We start from the raw sequence: 17,927 nt of genomic DNA on the forward strand, positions 1-17,927 counted from the left end.
GGTTGAGGAAACTCGGGCAGCTTCAGCTTCAGCTCTAGTTCGGCCTCTTGAGCCCAAACTTAGGGCCTGATTCAGAGCCGGACGCAATTAGCGCTCGCTCGTCCAGAAAATAGGGGTGGCTATTCAAATCAACCGTTCGCTCATTGCGGTCTGGTCACGCCTCTAGGTCTGAACGAGCTAACAAAACTTGCGGTCGTTTTTTGAAAAAATTCGCCCCCTGGACGCTCGCCTCCTACATCATGTCTGCTATTTATTAGATTAATCAAGTACATCGACCAGGGTATGAACTGCTCGCTATTCTTGGGGTTGGTTTTTGCTACCACAATTTTGCGAGCAGTTCTGGCTATAAAATAACCCAGTGATGTGGTCAATGACGCTGCTGTTTTAGTTATACACACCCATAAAACGCCCGTTTTGACCTTTAAGCACACCTGCGTTCGGATCTCCACTCCCCGTTTTCAAGCACCTTCCCCCGTTACCACCCACATACGCCTACTCCTGTCACTCAGATTATCATGCATTCGCTATTTTGCGAGCACATGAATTTTGACCGCACTGACTGGTTCGCGCATGCATATAACGATCCGTACGCATGCGCAGTTGGGCAAACATCGCTCGGAGCGAACAAGCGGCCGCTTACGAGCGGCTCTGAATCAGGCCCTTAATCTGCCAGATCGTTTTTCTGGCAATCAGAAGGATTTTCTTAATTTCCAAGAAAGCTGCAAGCTTTATTTCAAACTCAGGCCTCAATCGTCAGATTCTGAGGTCCAGCGAGTTGGGATTATTATGTCCCTCCTGCAAGGGGATCTGCAGACTTGGGCATTCAGACTTCCCTCCACTTCTGCAGCCCTTCATACCATAGACTCCTTTTTCTTTGCTCTCGGACTATGATACGAGGACCCAAAAAAGGCAGCTATGGCAGAAGTTAGCCTTTGGTCTCTGAGACAAGGGAACCGGGTTATGGAGGACTTCTGCACTGAGTTTTGGACATGGGCCGTGGACTCTGAGTGGAATGACCCTGCTCTGCGAAGCCAATTCCGTTTGGATCTATTGGATCAGATTAAAGACATCCTGATTCTGAATTCCCTTGCAGGTACTTTGGATGAATTAATGGGTCTGTCCATATGCATAGACCGATGTCTCTGTGAGCACAGGCTGGAGAGAAGCCTGCCATCTCAAGCTTACCATTCTCCGCCTAGGGGGTCCTTCTACAGTACTGGAGGGACCGATGCAGTTTGGAGCTTTCTGTCTTCCTGCTGAGGAAAAATGGAGGAGGCACACACTAGGACATTGCTTGTATTGCGAACCGAGAACTTTTGTCCATCAAATGGGCATTCGAGGATTGGCGCCACTGGTTAGATGGGGCTAACCATGTGGTGTCTGTGTTGACAGACAATAAAATTCTGGCATATATCTAGTCTGCCAAGAGGTTGAGTGCCAGACAAGTGCGATGGGCTCTGTTCTTCACCCGAATCAACTTTACCATCTCCTTTCAGCCTGGGTCTAAGAAAGTGAAGGCAGATGCCCTCTCACATAGTTTTTCTGATGAACATTGTCCAGCTGATCAAGAGGAGACCATTTTCCCTCTGCTCGGATTCACTTTACCATGACAAGAAGTTTGGCAGATTCTCTCAAACGATGTCAATCGGAGGCTACCCGTGGCTTAGATTTCGTTCCAGAGAGATCCCACAAAGCAGTCCTTAGAGATTTCCACTCCTCCAACGCTGGAGGTCATCCAGGTGTCACCAGGACTTTAGAACTTCTGTCATGCTCGGTTTGGTGGCAGTCCATGCCTCGAGATATTAGAGAGTTTGTGGCAGCTTGAGATGTCTGTGCAAAGAAGACTCACCATACTTCTCCCACGGGTCTATTGTATCATTTATCTACTCTTCTCAAGCCATGGACACACATTGCAATGGAATTTGTGGTAGATCTCCCGCCTTCTGCTTGTTGTACAGTCATCTGGGCCATTGTCGACAGGTTCTCCAAAATGCTGTATTTTGTCCCTCTGAGCAAATTACCATCAGCCAAAGAACTGGCGGATCTTTTTGTGCAACATGTCTTCAGAACACACGGGCTTTCTTTGGACATCATTTCTGATCAAGGTGCCCAGTTTGTGACTAGATTCTGGAGGTGCTTCTGTGCGGATCTTGGCATCAAGGTCAGTCTGTCATCAGGATGTCCAATGGGCAGTCGGATTGTGCCAATCAGTCGCTGGAGCAGTACGTTCATTGTTTTATTGATAAATGTCAGAATAACTGGGTGTCTCTCTTGTCATTTGCAGAATTTGCTTATAACAATTCTTGCCATTTAACATCTTCAAAGTCTCTCTTCTTCTGCAATCTCGGAATTCATTCCAGGAGCAATTCTTTTGAGTCTGCACTGAGTTCAGGCCCTTCATCCTCATCTGTTTCCAGATTACGATCCATCTGGAGGAAAGTTCATCAGTCTCTTCTGCAAGCCTCTAGTCATTCCAAGGATTGGGCAGACAGAATCTGTAGGCCTTGCAGTCTGAAGGTGGGGGATTTGGTTTGGTTGTCTGCCAAGAACATTAATCTGTGCCAAAGATCATAAAAACTGGGACCCAAGTTCATCGGGCCATTCAAGATTATTGTGCAAATTAATCCTGTGGTTTTCCATTTAAAGTTACCCCGGTCACTCAAAATCAATAACACTGTTCACTTCTGAAGCCAGTTTTCCTCTCCAATAGATACTCTCTCAAATGTTCAATAAGACCACCACCAGTTCTTGTTCAGGGACAGCAAGAGTTTGTCATAGAAAAAAATCCTGGACTCTAGAATTTCCATGAGGCTGTCTCCAGTTTCTCATTCACTGGAAAGGATACAGACCAGAGGAGAGTTCTTGGATTCCAGAAAAGTAATTACACACTCCTATCCCAAGTAGAAGATTTTTGAAGGACTTTCCAAACAAACCAGGGTCTAGGGTTTCCTTAACCCCTCATCAAGGGGGGTTACTGTTAGGATCAGCAGTTAAGCAGATCATTTTTGTTGCCACTGAGACACTGCATTTCATTCCTGTCTGTCTGTGTGCTGATCTCGTGTTCAGTAATTGTTCTCTGTCTCTGTACAATATCAGCTGCACACTAATTGATTATCTTGTTTGTGTGCACAGGCCAGGTGCTGGAGTCTGTCATTAGGGAGGCTTACAGGACATGCTTGGATTGGGTCCTGTATCTGTTAAATTGCAGCCAGTCCTTCACTCCATAGAGTTTCTTGTACTTCCAGTTATTCCAGTCTCCTGCTTGTCAGTCGAGTTCCTGAGTCAGTCATGCTGTATTTGTCTATTACTATTTGTTCCATCCAGGTGGTTCCACCTGCATTCCATCTGCTCATGCTGCTTGTGCCATCTGGGCAGCACTGTGCACTTCCTACCCCAGAAGCATCTGTCATCCCGGCGGCACTGGTTCCAACTCTGCATTCCAGGTGAGCAATCCAGCACACCATTGCCAGTGTCATCCCAGTGGCACTGGTTGTAACTCTACATTCCAGGTGAGCAATCCAGCACACACTGTCAACAGTGTCCTCCTGGCGGTCTTGGTTGCAACTCTGCGTTCCAGGTGCACAATCCAGCACACCATCGCCAGTGTCATCCTGGTGGCACTGGTTGCAACTCTGCATTCCAGGTGCGCAATTCAGCACATTGTCACCAGTGTCAACTCGGCAACATTGGTAGCAGCTCCACAACCCTGTGCACAACTCACCTAAGACTCATCAGCCCAAAGGCTGCATCTATCCTGGGGCCCCAGGCCACTATCAGCCCTCAAGGCTGCTCCAACAGCCCAAAGGCTGCATCACATCTTTAGCCCCTTGGCCATGACTAATAAAGGCAAATCAGCCCTGAAGGCTGCTCCAACAGCCCAAAGGCTGCATCACATCTTTAGTCCCTTGGCCATGACTAATAAAGGCAAATCAGACCTAAACATTGCTCAAATCAGCCCAAAGGCTGCATCACATCTTTAGTCCCTTGGCTATGACTAATAAAGGCAAATCATCTCTCAAGGCTGCTCCAACACCCCAGAGGCTGCATCACCTTCTTTAGTCTCTTGGCCATGACTAATGAGGGCAAATTAGACCTAAACATTATTCTGCATTACATCTTTAGTCCCTTGGCCATGACTAATAAAGGCAAATCAGACCTAATCATTGCTCAAATCAGCCCAAAGGCTGCATCACATCTTTTGCCCTCGGCCACAACTAGTCAAAGCAAATCAGCCCTCAAGGCTGCATCGACAGCCCAAAGGCTGCATCATACCCTTAGCCATTGGCCACAACTAGTTAAATACATTCCAGCCCTCAAGGCTGTCATCAGACTGATCTACATAAACACAGTCAATTCCCTCCTGGAATCACAACAGTTATATGGTGGTCACTATGATGTTCTCTGCATTATATGGCAGTCACTGGGCAGCATGGATGATGCAATGGTTAGCATTACTGCCTCACAGCACTGAGGTAGTGGTGTTTATTCCCACAATGGCCCTGACTGTGTGAAGGTTGTATATTCTCTCCATGCTTGCCTGTATTTTCTGAAGGCAATGTGCTTTCCTCCCACAATCCCAAAAATATACTGGTAGGTTAATAGACTCCAGACAAAAAAAAATAACCCTAGTGTGTATCTGTGTGTGTACATGTGGTAGGGAATATACAGTGCATCCGGAAAATATTCACAGCGGTTCACTTTTTCCACATTTTGTTATGTTACAGCCTCATTCCAAAATGGACTAAATACATTTTTGTCCTCAAAATTCTACACACAATACTGCATAATTACAACGTGTAAAAAGTTTTTTTGAGATTTTTGCAAATTAATTAAAAAAAAAACTAGAAAACACATGTACATAAGTATTCATAGCCTTTTCTCAATACCTTGTTGATGCACTTTTGGCAGTATTTACAGCCTCAAGTCTTTTTTAATATGATGCCACAAGCTTGGCACACCTATCTTTGGCCAGTTTAACCCATTCCTCTTTGCAGCACCTTTCAAGCTCCATCAGGTTGGATGGGAAGCGTCGGTGCACCGCCATTTTCAGATCTCTCCAGAGATGTTCAATCAGATTCAAGTCTGGGCTCTGGCGGGCCACTCAAGGACTTTCACAGAGTTGTCCTGAAGCCACTCCTTTGATATCTTGGCTGTGTGCTTAGGTCATTGTCCTGCTGAAAGATGAACCGTCGCCCCAGTCTGAGGTCAAGAGCGCTCTGGAGCAGGTTTTCATCCAGGATGATTCTGTACATTGCTGCATTCATCTTTCCCTCCATCCTAACTGGTCTCCCAGTTCCTGCCGCTGAAAAACATCCCCACAGCATGATGCTGCCACCACCATGCTTCACTGTAGGGATGGCATTGGCCTGGTGATGAGCGGTGCCTGGTTTCCTCCAAACACAATGCATGGCATTCACACCAAAGAGTTCAATCAATGTCTCATCAGACCAGAGAATTTTGTTTCTCATGGTCTTAGAGTCCTTCAGGTGCATTTTAGCAAACTCCAGATGGAGCTTTTTACTAAGGAGTGGCTTCCGTCTGGCCACTCTACCATACAGGCCTGATTGGTGGATTGCTGCAGAGATGGTTGTCCTTCTGGAAGGTTCTCCTTTCTCCACAGAGGAATGCTGTAGCTCTGACAGAGTGACCATCAGGTTTTTGGTCACCTCCCTGACTAGGGCCCTTCTCCACCAATCGCTCAGTTTAGATGGCCGGCCAACTCTAGGAAGAGTCCTGGTGGTTCTGAACTTCTTCCATTTATGGATGATGGAGGCCACTGTGCTCATTGGGACCTTCGAAGCAGCAGATATTTTTCTGTTCCCTTCCCCAGATTTGTGCCTTTGAGACAATCCTATCTCGGAGGTCTACAGACAATTCCTTGGACTTGGTTTGTGCTCTGCCATGCACTGTCAAGTGTGGGACCTTATATAGACAGGTGTATGCCTTTCAAAATCATGTCCAATCAACTGAATTTACCACAGGTGGACTCCAATTAAGCTGTAGGAACATCTCAAGGATGATCAGTGGAAACAGGATGCACCTGAGCTCAATTTTGTGCTTCATGGCAAAGGCTGTGAATAATTATGTACATGTGATTTCTAAGTTTAATTACATTTACAAAAATCTAAAAAAAACTTTTTACACATTATGGGATATTGTGTCTAGAATTTTGAGGACAAAAATGAATTTATTCAATTTTGGAATAAGGCTGTAACATAACAAAATGTGGAATAAGTGAAGCGCTGTGAATACTTTCCGGATGCATTGTAGATTGTAAGCTCCACTGGGGCAGGGACTGATGTGAATGCCCAAAATATTCTCTGTAATCTCTGTATTGTACTGTCCTAGAATTATCTCTGTATTATATAGCTGTCACTGTGATGCTTTCTGTATTATATGTGAGTCACTGATGATCTATGTATTATATGTGTGTCACTGATGATCTGATGTATTATATGGTGTGCACTGCGATGCTCTCTGTATTATATGGCAGTCACTGTGATGCACCCTGCATTAAATAGCTGTCATTGCAATACTCCCTGCATTATATGGTTGTCACTGTGATGCTCCCTACATGATACGGCAGTCATTTTGATGCTCCCTGCTTTACATGGCGATCACTGTAACACTCCCTGTATTATATGGTAGTCACTGCGACACTTCCTGTATTATATGGTGGTCACTGCGACACTCCCTGCATTGAATGGCATCACTGTGATACTGTAATACTCCCTGCATTATTTGGTGGGCAATACAATGATAATCGCATTATATGGCAGTCACTATGACTCTCTTTCTATAATATGGTGGGCATTGCAACACTTTCTGCCACACCCCCTCAATCAGCTGGCCACATATTTTCAGCTTTGCACCAACTCCCTTCAATGGGTTCCTACCACTGCATTCCCTCTGTGGGCTCTTCATGACCCAATCCGACACTATTAATAGGTCCCTTGTTCACTGCAGTGAGTCTTTCTAGAGGACAAGGTAACATTTCTCAAAGAGACAGTTTCTATTAAAATGTGTTATAATCTTACAATCTGAGGAACCGAAACACAGATTTGAGGTCCGCACTTGTTAAATGACAATAGCACTTAGATGTAATAGTTGCAACATCTAAAACCATGTGATAAATTCCTGTGGTCTGGCTGGCCTTCTATGTCTGGACCAATATCCAGAATGTTTTTGTCATTGTGTAAATTATATGATACAATGGGGTGGGGGGGATTATATTCCAGGTTATGTCTGTGAAATGCGGTGTGAACACCAAAATGTTAGCACACTCCATCTATATTAGTCTGAAACAATGTTGCGTCTAGCTGCTTTGGTCTTGGCATATAGTAACTGGGTTACTTTAATACCCACATATAGTAAATGTGCTTCCTAAAATTACACAAACTGTGTTCAACATATAACTACTTGTTTTTTGAGGCCAGTTGCAATCCACAGACAAAACACAATGGATATGATGGTGTTGTATGATCTTATTCACATAAATGTCTGTCATACTGGCATTTGGCTCAATCTGTACACAAAGACATCTTTTCACTGAAATGATTTGACATGACAGATTTGCTGATAAATTTTGGTTAGAGTTTATGAAAGAATTAAAGGAGACAAACAATCATTATGGTAACTATGTAGTTTTAGTTTGCATATTTTTGGACTTATCAAGGAACAGTGAGTATGACGATACCTTCATGCACCAACATATAACAGGTGTAAGTGCAAACAAGCACATTTTTTCATTAGTGTGTTATTATTGATGTAAACAGGTAATGCAATATGATTCTGCAGTACAAGTCCTTTGTTCTTTTTATGTTGCATGCTTGTGATACTTTTTTAGCATATAACACAGTCAGTCAGAGCCGGGGTATTCAATTTTCTTGCGTTCTGCTGCACTTATTGCAGCGGTTTCCGAACCGTGTGCCATGGCACCCTGGGGTGCCTTGGGACACTAGCAGGGGTGCCTCAGGTTGGTGGTCCAGCACCAAATCAAATTATATATGGTCAATTTAATGTAAAAACATGTTCACCACCACATAATTGAACCTTAGGATGACATATAAGTACAATTTACTTCACTTTACCATTTTATTAGATTTGTTTCTGAATTTCTCAATAACAAACTTATACTTAGGAGTGCCATAAAAACAATGCTGATACTCTAGGGCGCCGTGATTCAAAATAGTTTGGGTATCACTGACTTATTGCATTATAATATGGTACCCCAACAACACCAATAATTCTGCACAACTATATGGGGTGCAAGGGAAAATTGATGATGATGATGGGTGTTGCAAAGTGCCAGCATTTGACCATTCCGATGGCATTTTGCAGATATTGTCAGCAATTGAATAACCCTGTAGGAAAATTGCATGAGTATGTTTCTTAGGTATTCTTCTTTCACTTCTATGGCTGACATTACTGTAGTATTATGCCAGGGTGCAGAGGAGGGCTCTCTGTCATGTGCTATAATAATAATGTGCACTGTGTGTGCTGTATGGTAGGTGCAGAGCCTTTAGTGCCAGCTGCAGGACAATGAGCCATGAGGTTCTGCAGATATGACTTTTCCTGGTCCTGTTGGACTGCTGCAAGGACTGATCTGGTTCCCATTCTCAGAGGCTTCTCCAGCACCAAGAATGTCCCTGCTCTCAGTTAAAGATACATATGTATGTACTGTGTCACGGCATGTGTATTATGGAGCATGTGTATGTACTCTGACATTAAACAAATAGAGAAATTACACATTTTAAATGTTAACTTCAGCATTGTGAAGCAGGGGGCGGGGCCACAATGACGCGATTCAGCGTGAATCGCATAACCGACCTCTCCCCCCAGCTGCGAGGGTTTTTATCATTACTGCGGGGGGTCTGGGGGCGGGAAGGAGGCTTGATATCTGCTAAGGGGCACCAGCCAAAATTTTGCCTAGGGCACCAAATTAGCTAGAGCCAGCTCTGATCATGCTCCACTTTATCACTATCCAGAGCTTCAAACATCTGGCCCAATATGCTTTCTAAGGAATATAGCTCATGCAGTTTAATATATGACCTTTGTACACACTTTTACTTAGAAATAAGCTGTATTTCCCTTTAGCACAAATCCTTGCATAACATTGTTTTTCTGAAGAACTGGACAAAAACTTTTCCATTTCCTGATCTGATCCTTGGTTTGGGCTGAGGATCAGATCAGACCAAATATGGTTAGGTTGCATACAACAAACATTCCATGAAGGAAATGTTTAGACCATTCCTATTGTATTGCCAATGACAGATGGAGATGACCAATAATAAACTTTGTCAAATTTGATGACTGTTATATTTAAATATGCCAAATGTCACTAAGTGCTTGTATAATGTAGAATGTTCTAGAAGTATGATGTCAGTGGGTGTGTTAAAGGGACATTGTAATGAAAAGGTATGAAATCTTTGTTAAGAAAACAAATGGTGCTATTGCATTCTAACCCTGGGAGAAGTGCACTCTCACTCAGGGCTTGATCGATTAATTAATTAATTAATAAATTACAAATTCTTCAGTACATTGGATTGGAATCAATTACTTTATGCAAGAGCACAACACCTGATAAAGAGAAGTATTTAACATTAATCTTGTGGCTCTGATACGTCTCACCTCAGTGCCTCCACTAAGAGGGGTATTCAATATGAAACGTAAACTTCGCTGTCGAAGTTTCCGTTTCATATCGGAGTTTTTACCTGCGTTAAAGTATCGGGCGCGCGCCTGCTTATCCCCATATTCAATATGAAATTAACGAAAACGGGAGTCTGCGAAGTTGGATTTGCGTAAAGTTATGAATTTTTCCTTAAAAAAATTGTAGGACCCCCCTAAAGTTGTAAAAACATTGGGGATCACTATGGGTACCCCCGTTTTATCCTTTAAATGAAAGTCAGGGATTTAAATAGCCGCAGCAGGTATTTTTTCCCGACATTGAAGAAGTGATGCAGAAGAGCACTTAGGTTATTTTTTTCATTTTTTTAAGTGGTTCCATCAAATTTGGGGTACATGAAAATGGGTACTAGCATATTTCTAAGTCCCTAAAGTAAGTTTTTAAAAAATTCTGCAATTGTGCACCTGCCGCTATAAATCTATTCTAGAAAACACCTGCCGCATACTTGCAGAATAGCCCTGAACCTATTTCCCTATTTTTAAACAATTTTTTCCCTTTTATTTTCACCCCAATTTTGAAATTATTTTTTTGGGGTGTCCCTATTTTTAAAAAAAAACTTTTTTTGGCACAGTTCTTTTTTAAATGTCATTCCCAGGGGTGCAGACTATTTTTTTTAAGCCTGCACCCCTAAACCCCAATTCTGCACTTTTTTTCGACACCTATTCAATGGTGAAAAGTTATCCCCGTTTTTTAGCAAAGACTTTTCGAACCTGCGATAAGTCTGTGAAATTGAATACGGTGTAAAAGTCAAACCTGCGATAATGACGTCAAAAGTGCGATATTAACGCAAAAACGATGTTTTCGATCCTATATTGAATACCCCTGTAAGTCTTCATAATACTGTAGCTCTCAAGATTGTAGAGTGTTCATCTCCTATCAAGGGTTAACTCAGGGAACACACTCTCAGTGACTGAAACAATAAAACTTTCTAATCAGGGAAAAACCATATGGAACAATTATTAATAGATATAAAGAGTATTGACCATGTTACTGCTTTGGGAGATTAAGATGTTAACTGGCTAGAACTGATATGGACAGGCCTGCATTCCAGTAGCATTAGCAGATGGTAGGCAAGCCACTGAATGCAAATACATTTCATAATGTAATGCAGGATATCCTAGTGATAACGAAATACATATCCAGAATATGCCCCTGTCTTATATAAGATTCTGAAAAAACTAATTGTGAATGATTTTTAATTGCTTGCAATTCGCACATAATGACGATGTTGAACAATTTTTGCAACTGTGCATGTATGAAATTTTTAGAAAACCCCTATGACGCATGTGCAAACAAACAAGCTACTGTCTGTGCTGATGATTTTTTTTGTTTGTTTCTTAAAGTGAACCTGCACATTTTTTTCTCTAGGAAATCTATCACTACAATATACTATATTGTTTATATGTCCAAAAAATACTCTACCTCTCTTTTCCCAGTTAGATATAAAAAAATTGCAAAAACATTTTTTTTCCTGTTGTATAACATAAAAGTACCTCGTCTTTTTAATTGAAATGATAAATTACATTGTGTATTTTTATAAGTTGTTTGTTGAGATGAGTGACTCTTTTACTCAAAATTATTGACATTTCTACGGTGACTTAATCTGATACAGTAAACATCAATAGAATGGTGGAGGATTATTTTAAAGACAGTGTACAAATTAGCATGTCACACAATCCCTTTGAATACTGGGAGGAAAAAAAGGGAATTTGGAACCCCTTGTAACAACTAGCTTTGCTGTACTTAAGCTTCACTCCAGTGTGTACTTGGAAAGAGTGTTTAGCACAGCTGGAAACCTTGTGAGCAATCGCATAGGAGGCTACTTCCTAAAAATGTGGAAAAACTGATGTTCATAAAAATGAATTACAAATCTATGAGAAAGACCTTTCCCGCCAATAACAACAAAGTATAGATAATTCTGTAATGGTGGATTCCAGTGGGAGTGAGATAATATTGTGTGATGATGATGATATTAAAAACACTGTTGAGGGTAAGGATGATCATGACATCTACCAACTGTAGACATGATTAATAACAACACTGTTAGCTGCATTAAGCCTATTGGTAGCTTGTTCATGGAGACCCAAACAAACCAAGCACTTTAGCCACAAAAGTGGCAGTCCCTGTTGTTGAAGTGCTTAGTTTGTTAAACTATGCATGTCCTTTTTATTATACAACATAAGGGTAGGTGGGAGGGCGCAAGGACAGTTCCATCATTTGCATTGCCAAGATTGTGTGTGTTTGACAGGCAGCTTCTCAGCAGATAGTATCATGAAATTATATAATTAATAATTATTTTAAATGACTAGGCTGTTATTCTGCCTTAACTCCGGAGGAATCAATCTCATTCGGAGTTTGAATACTTGGTTTTCTTTTTCATTTCTCCAATTTTCATTTTTTATAGTTAAATTATTAACAATAATCAATCAATCTCATTTCGATTCTTATTTTTGAATGGTTTGTTCAATTTATATATTTTTTATTTATAGTTATACTCTGCAATCAGTCAATCTCATTCAGATTCTTGTTTTTGTAATGATTTGTTTCATTTATCAAGCTATTTTTAATTTATAGTTATATTCTGTTATCAATCAATTAATCAATTACTCAATTAATCAATCAACCTCTTTTTGGATTTTGGATGTTTGTTTTGTAACAGAGCCTTCAATTTCTCTGATTTACTTTTTAATAGTTAAAATATTAACACTAATCAATTAATCAATCAATCTTTTACCTGTCTTCAACTAAATAGTACTCCACCTACATTTACCTGTCCTGACCACAGGCCTCTGATCTAGTTCTTGATTAATGAAAACATTCTATAGCATTGTATAGTTTATATAAAACTGCCAATCTGTCTGCCACTGCAGTATCACTATGTTTCCTGGATGTGCTATACTGTTTTTTTAAACTGCCCTGTATTTGTACCTTTGCTCTGTCGGGTATTTTAGCCAATATTGTGGGCTGTGAAGTGGTCAAAATTACTGAAAATGACTGGAAAGTATTGATATTGAGGTTAATAATACTGTAGGAACAAAAGCAGACCCACATTACATGATTTTAGCTGTTTTTATACATTTTTAAAGAAATCCAGATAAAAAAACAAAACACTTGAGGGTGGTTTTGGCAAAACCAAAACCTTTAAGGGTGGTTTTGGCAAAACCAAAACACATGGGTTCACACAAAGGCCCATAGAAAGACATCCCAGGCTCCAGTACTCTCAGGGGGCATGGCCTTATTATGGTAGATGTGGCCCTACCACCTTAGAAAAAAGTTTAAAAAATGATATTTAGCTCCACAAAGTGGCGCTGTGAGCCCCTCCGCCAGGAGCTTAACCAGGGGAGGCATGATCAGTGTAATTAATCCCCCCACACAAGCAGAGGAGACTGCTGCTGCTCAGCAGCCTCCCTGGCCCCACTACAGCTCATCACACAGCAGAGTGTGCTGGGCAGGAGACACAGGCTGCTGACAGGTATGAGGGAAGGGGGGGTGGACCCAGGCCCTACCAGCCAGCCTGGACCCAGGTAATTAGTACCTACTCCAACCCCTCTCAGCACCCCTGTTCACGCACATCTCTAATTCTACCCATTTACATCCCTTCTACACAGTATACACATAAATTTACATATTTTCTCTTGACCCTAGACCAACAATGCTGTTCATCTGTGTATCAATGCCTATATACCTATAGATTGTAAGCTTGCATATTGGGCCATCTTACCTCTTTGTCTTTCTGGGTATTACCCATCTTATTTAATTCCTGTTTTGTTCCCTATTGTAAAGCGTAATAGAATATGCTGGTGCTATATAAGTAAATGCTAATAAATAATAATTGTGCTGCATTCAGGATTCAGAAATCTTGCAGACATCAGTAACTAGCATAGTCATGTTTTGATCCTCTCTCTAGTTCAATTCTCATTTATTTTTAAATAGTGTACAGTAGATGCATTTCATGGGTTATACTACCTACTTCATGAGATAGGAAACTTCTAAATACTTTTTAGGCGTTCAAGTACCGTAGGTGAGATGGATTGGTTTTAGTGAGAAATCAACATACAATATGCAGTGTAATGCTGCAAGGACCATTCATGACAGCTAAATTATATAAGATGGTCACCATTTCATATAATGTGAAATGCATTAATTTATTTAAATACTGGAAACTGTAATCACTTTCATGAAATAATGTCCAATCCTGGAGAAATAAATGAGAATTGAACTAACCATCACAGTGTTGGATAACATCTATCTAGAAAGACTCTTAGGGGTAAATTTACTAAGATTCGAGATGGTCCTGATTTTTAAAGTAATTTATCTCACTGGAATTTGCCAAAATTCGGGTTATTTAACCCCTTTTCTTTTACCAACTTTACCAACAGGCGATTTGAGGCTTAACGAGTTTGCCGATGGTGAAGAAGAACAAGATATCTCTCCCAATATAACTCGTTTTGTAGGAGATTACTCTCTGCAAATCTCTCCCAAGCTAGCAGCCAGCACATATCAGTGAGATATGTGGTTGCTGCTTATTTGTTTTCACTTGTAAAAATTAGAAAAATGTCTAAAAAAAAAAACGACATGAGGTCCCCCCCCAAAACACTAACCAGCCTCGGGCTTGCCAGCCTGTCCAGGTTCTTAACATTACAGGGAAAAAAATGTGTAGGGATCCCCTGTAATGTAAGAACCAGCACAAGGCAGCAGGGACAGAGCTGGTTTTAAATATACGGAGAAAAAAAGACGTGAGTTCCACTGTATATTTAAAACCAGCCCTGGACCCTTTCTAATGGGGAAATGATGCCACAGCCAGGGGTGCCCTTTCACCGGGCCCCCCAGCCGCAGCATCAGCCCTGACCGTTAGTCAGCCCAAGCCAGGGATCCCTGGGGAGTTGGTGACCCCCCCAATAAAGGGGTCACCCTCTCCAGGGCACCCCTGGCCTAGGCTGATAGCCCGTGGCTATCCCCATCATCCCTGGGTGGTGGGTGGCGGGTTGATAGTGTTTGGTGTAGTGTAAAAAATAGATTTATCATCATTGTCTTTACAGTGGAACTACAGTTTCCAGCAAGCCTCCCCCGCATGCTGGTACTTGGGGAACCTCAAGTACCAGCATGCGGGGTATTAAGGGCCCACTGGTACCTGTACTTCATCTGTAAAGAAATGGTTAAAAAAACACACAACACACCTGGAAAATAAAGCCTTGTGCTGGTTCTTACATTACAGGGGATCCCTACACATTTGAAACATACGCAAATCACAATGATTTGTGTATGTTTCTGACCATCTCGCAGCTCAGGGGGTTGAGAGTTTGAAAAGTGATTTTGACAGAGAGTTTGCTCCTATCTCACCCGAGCTTGTCATCCCGATTTTTGGTAAATTTGAGAGATGTATGTTTTAGGTGAAAAGTACTTCCGATTTGGCCCATTGGTGATAAGATTCGAGATTGCTATCTCACCTGAGTTTTACGAGTGAGATGAGAGAAATCTATCTCTAACTCACCTGACTTTGCCTTTAGTAAATTTGCAAGCAGGGAAAAAATCAATAAATCACCCAAGATGGTCATCTCGACCTATCTCGATTCTTAGTAAATTTACCCCTTATGGTTATTTTACCAGTATACTTGTATCTCTGAGGTACCTTTACTTTCACTAATCATATTTATGCATTGCCTTAACATCTCAAGAAGTCAGCAAACTTCACCAGTTACAGAGCCTTAGGGCTAAATTTATTAAGATTTGTGTTGGTCTGAGATTGCAATCCACGGGCGGAAATAGCCATTTTCACCAACACGGGAATTTACTAAAGTTCAAATTGGATGTTTATCATTTTTGGAGCCCAATACGGCCGTGTTTATCCTTCAAAATCGGGCGAGTTTGCAAATAGAAATTAATACACCAACAACTCAACACGGAATTACTTTTCATATACATCAGCAGTACGCAGGAATTTACCATTAATCATATTGTACAAATCGGATGATTACAGTATACATGTATGTTTCTTAATGACTTATATATGATTTTACTTTATGTTTGTTTTTAAGGGCACTCTGGGTACAGCTGTTGTTCCTAGCTGACTACATTATTGCTTCCAGAATCCCCTGCTGAGCACAAGTATAATGATGCACAAAGGCCACTAGACCGGTGATAGAAAGAGTTTTTGGGCTACTAAAAATTAGGTTCTGCTGTCTGGACAGTTCTGGTGGCATTTTGTAGTATAATCCTTTTAAAATATCTGACAAGGTGCTCAGCTGCTGTCTTTTGCATAATCTGTGCTTGCTACAACCTCAGGTACATGATTATGTAAGAGACAGTGAGCAGACAGAGGATTTTGAGGTTTCTGGTGACAATTTGACATCAGTCAGTGGGAGCCAGGTAAGGCAGAACCTCATACACCAGTAATTCTCCAGTAAGTATATGGCTTACGTGAACATTTTTTTTAAAAATAAACATAAATTGTTTATCATCTGTATAAATGTACAAACACTCCTAATGTTATTTTTGCTAAATAATTATTGTACTTATTGTACTCAAAGAAATGGTCATAACATTACATGATAACATTAAGAAAGAAAATAAGTGAATCTCACAGTGATTTGGAATTATTTTCACTCATAGTTTTCTAAAAGCCAAAAAGTTGGACAGTTGGACGGTCCTATTTAAATGTGGAGCGGCCTTATGGACACTCGCATAGCTGTGGGTTACCACCCACAGCTTATGCGAGCGTCTATGATGATGGTCGCGATGGTCACAGACCATCGCGACCATCGGGCTTGCGACGAGACACTGCGGTAGGGTCTCGCTGCTGCAAGCCCAGGAGTGATTTTGGCTCTATCAGAGCCAAAGTCACTCCCACTGACATCATTACTGATGTCAGTGGGGCCGGACTCAGACGATAGGCGTTCCCATGGGAACGCCTCCGTCTTGCAGCCACGCCCCCGGCACGCCCACTAAAGGGGGCGTGCTGTCAGTCACCATCGACAGCACGCCCCCTTTGGTGCGAGACCCCGAGCGACGTATTTCTCATCGCTCGCCGGGTCTCGCGCATGCGCAGGACGGAGCTCCCTCTGTCGAGCGCATTCGCCCACCATCGACCCGCTAGCAGGAGACCTTCGCTCGCGAGCGGGTCTGAATGACCCCCATTGTTTGTAGTGAAAAGACAAAAATACAAAGCATATCTTAAATGCAGAACATAATAAAATTTTTATCACATAATGCTTAACATCAAAATATTTTGATTTGTGGTGATATTTATTACTTTAATTACAGGGGACGCCTTGTGGATCTAGCAGGTATCAGTTGTGAGCCTCAGCCAGATCTGCTGCGCATTGAGCGCCTTTCGGGACTCCCAACAGGTGTGCTTTGTGGGGTGTTGCCCCCAGATGTACTAGATGGTGGGAGGCGTGAGAATATTTGTGAACCTAATTGGGCAATAGTGTTGTTTAAATCCCTAGACCCAGCATTTCAGGATTGTAGTAGGCCAATTAGGGTCTACTGGTTTGTGGTATTTGTCTCCAGCATATGGATGTAAGTTTGATGGAATTTTTGATTGTCTTCCAGTAACCTGAGGAAGGATTCGTGGAAGGTATTGTGATCTGCCCTCATCAATTCAAGGGTGTTATCTACCCAGGTAACCTCATGTGTTAAGTTACTTACATTCCGGTTAACCCACTGGGTACATTTAGTTTGATCAGCAATCTGCTGCATCTGCCTATTAAGACACTCAAGCTGTTGTGTCTGGTGGTGGGACCATGATGCTCCAAATTGTTCCTCGTGACTTGGGCCCTATTCAGAATGGTCACTAAATAGTGGTGCTGGGGGGTTAGGCATCATTGTGGGGGCATGGGATATGGATTCCAAATGTAATGTGAAGGTCTCTTCCTCCATAGGATCCTCCACCATGGCAGGAGCCTGTGTGTGAGCCTGGTTGTCCTATTCGGAAACTAAAATACAAAATTGGGTGAGTGTATTGATTGTAAGCAAACATATTTCAACATCTGTATTAATCATGTTTGACGTTGTTGAAGAAAGTAAATAAGTGTAATAGTAGGCAACAATAATGTTATTTTTTACATTAAGATTCATTTATGGTTGTCTAACTCCAATGTTTGATCCTTATTTATATTCCACATTGGTGTAATCCTGCTGACCTTTGCTGTAACTTTGACATAGTATAAGCATTACCTTAAATGTATACATGTTAAAGACTACAATGTTACGTAACATTACTACTGTGTTTTGCACTACTATG

The sequence above is a fragment of the Taudactylus pleione genome, unplaced genomic scaffold, assembly GCF_031769625.1.
Source record: "Taudactylus pleione unplaced genomic scaffold, aTauple2 ptg000536l, whole genome shotgun sequence".
Classification (NCBI taxonomy): Eukaryota; Metazoa; Chordata; class Amphibia; order Anura; family Myobatrachidae; genus Taudactylus; species Taudactylus pleione.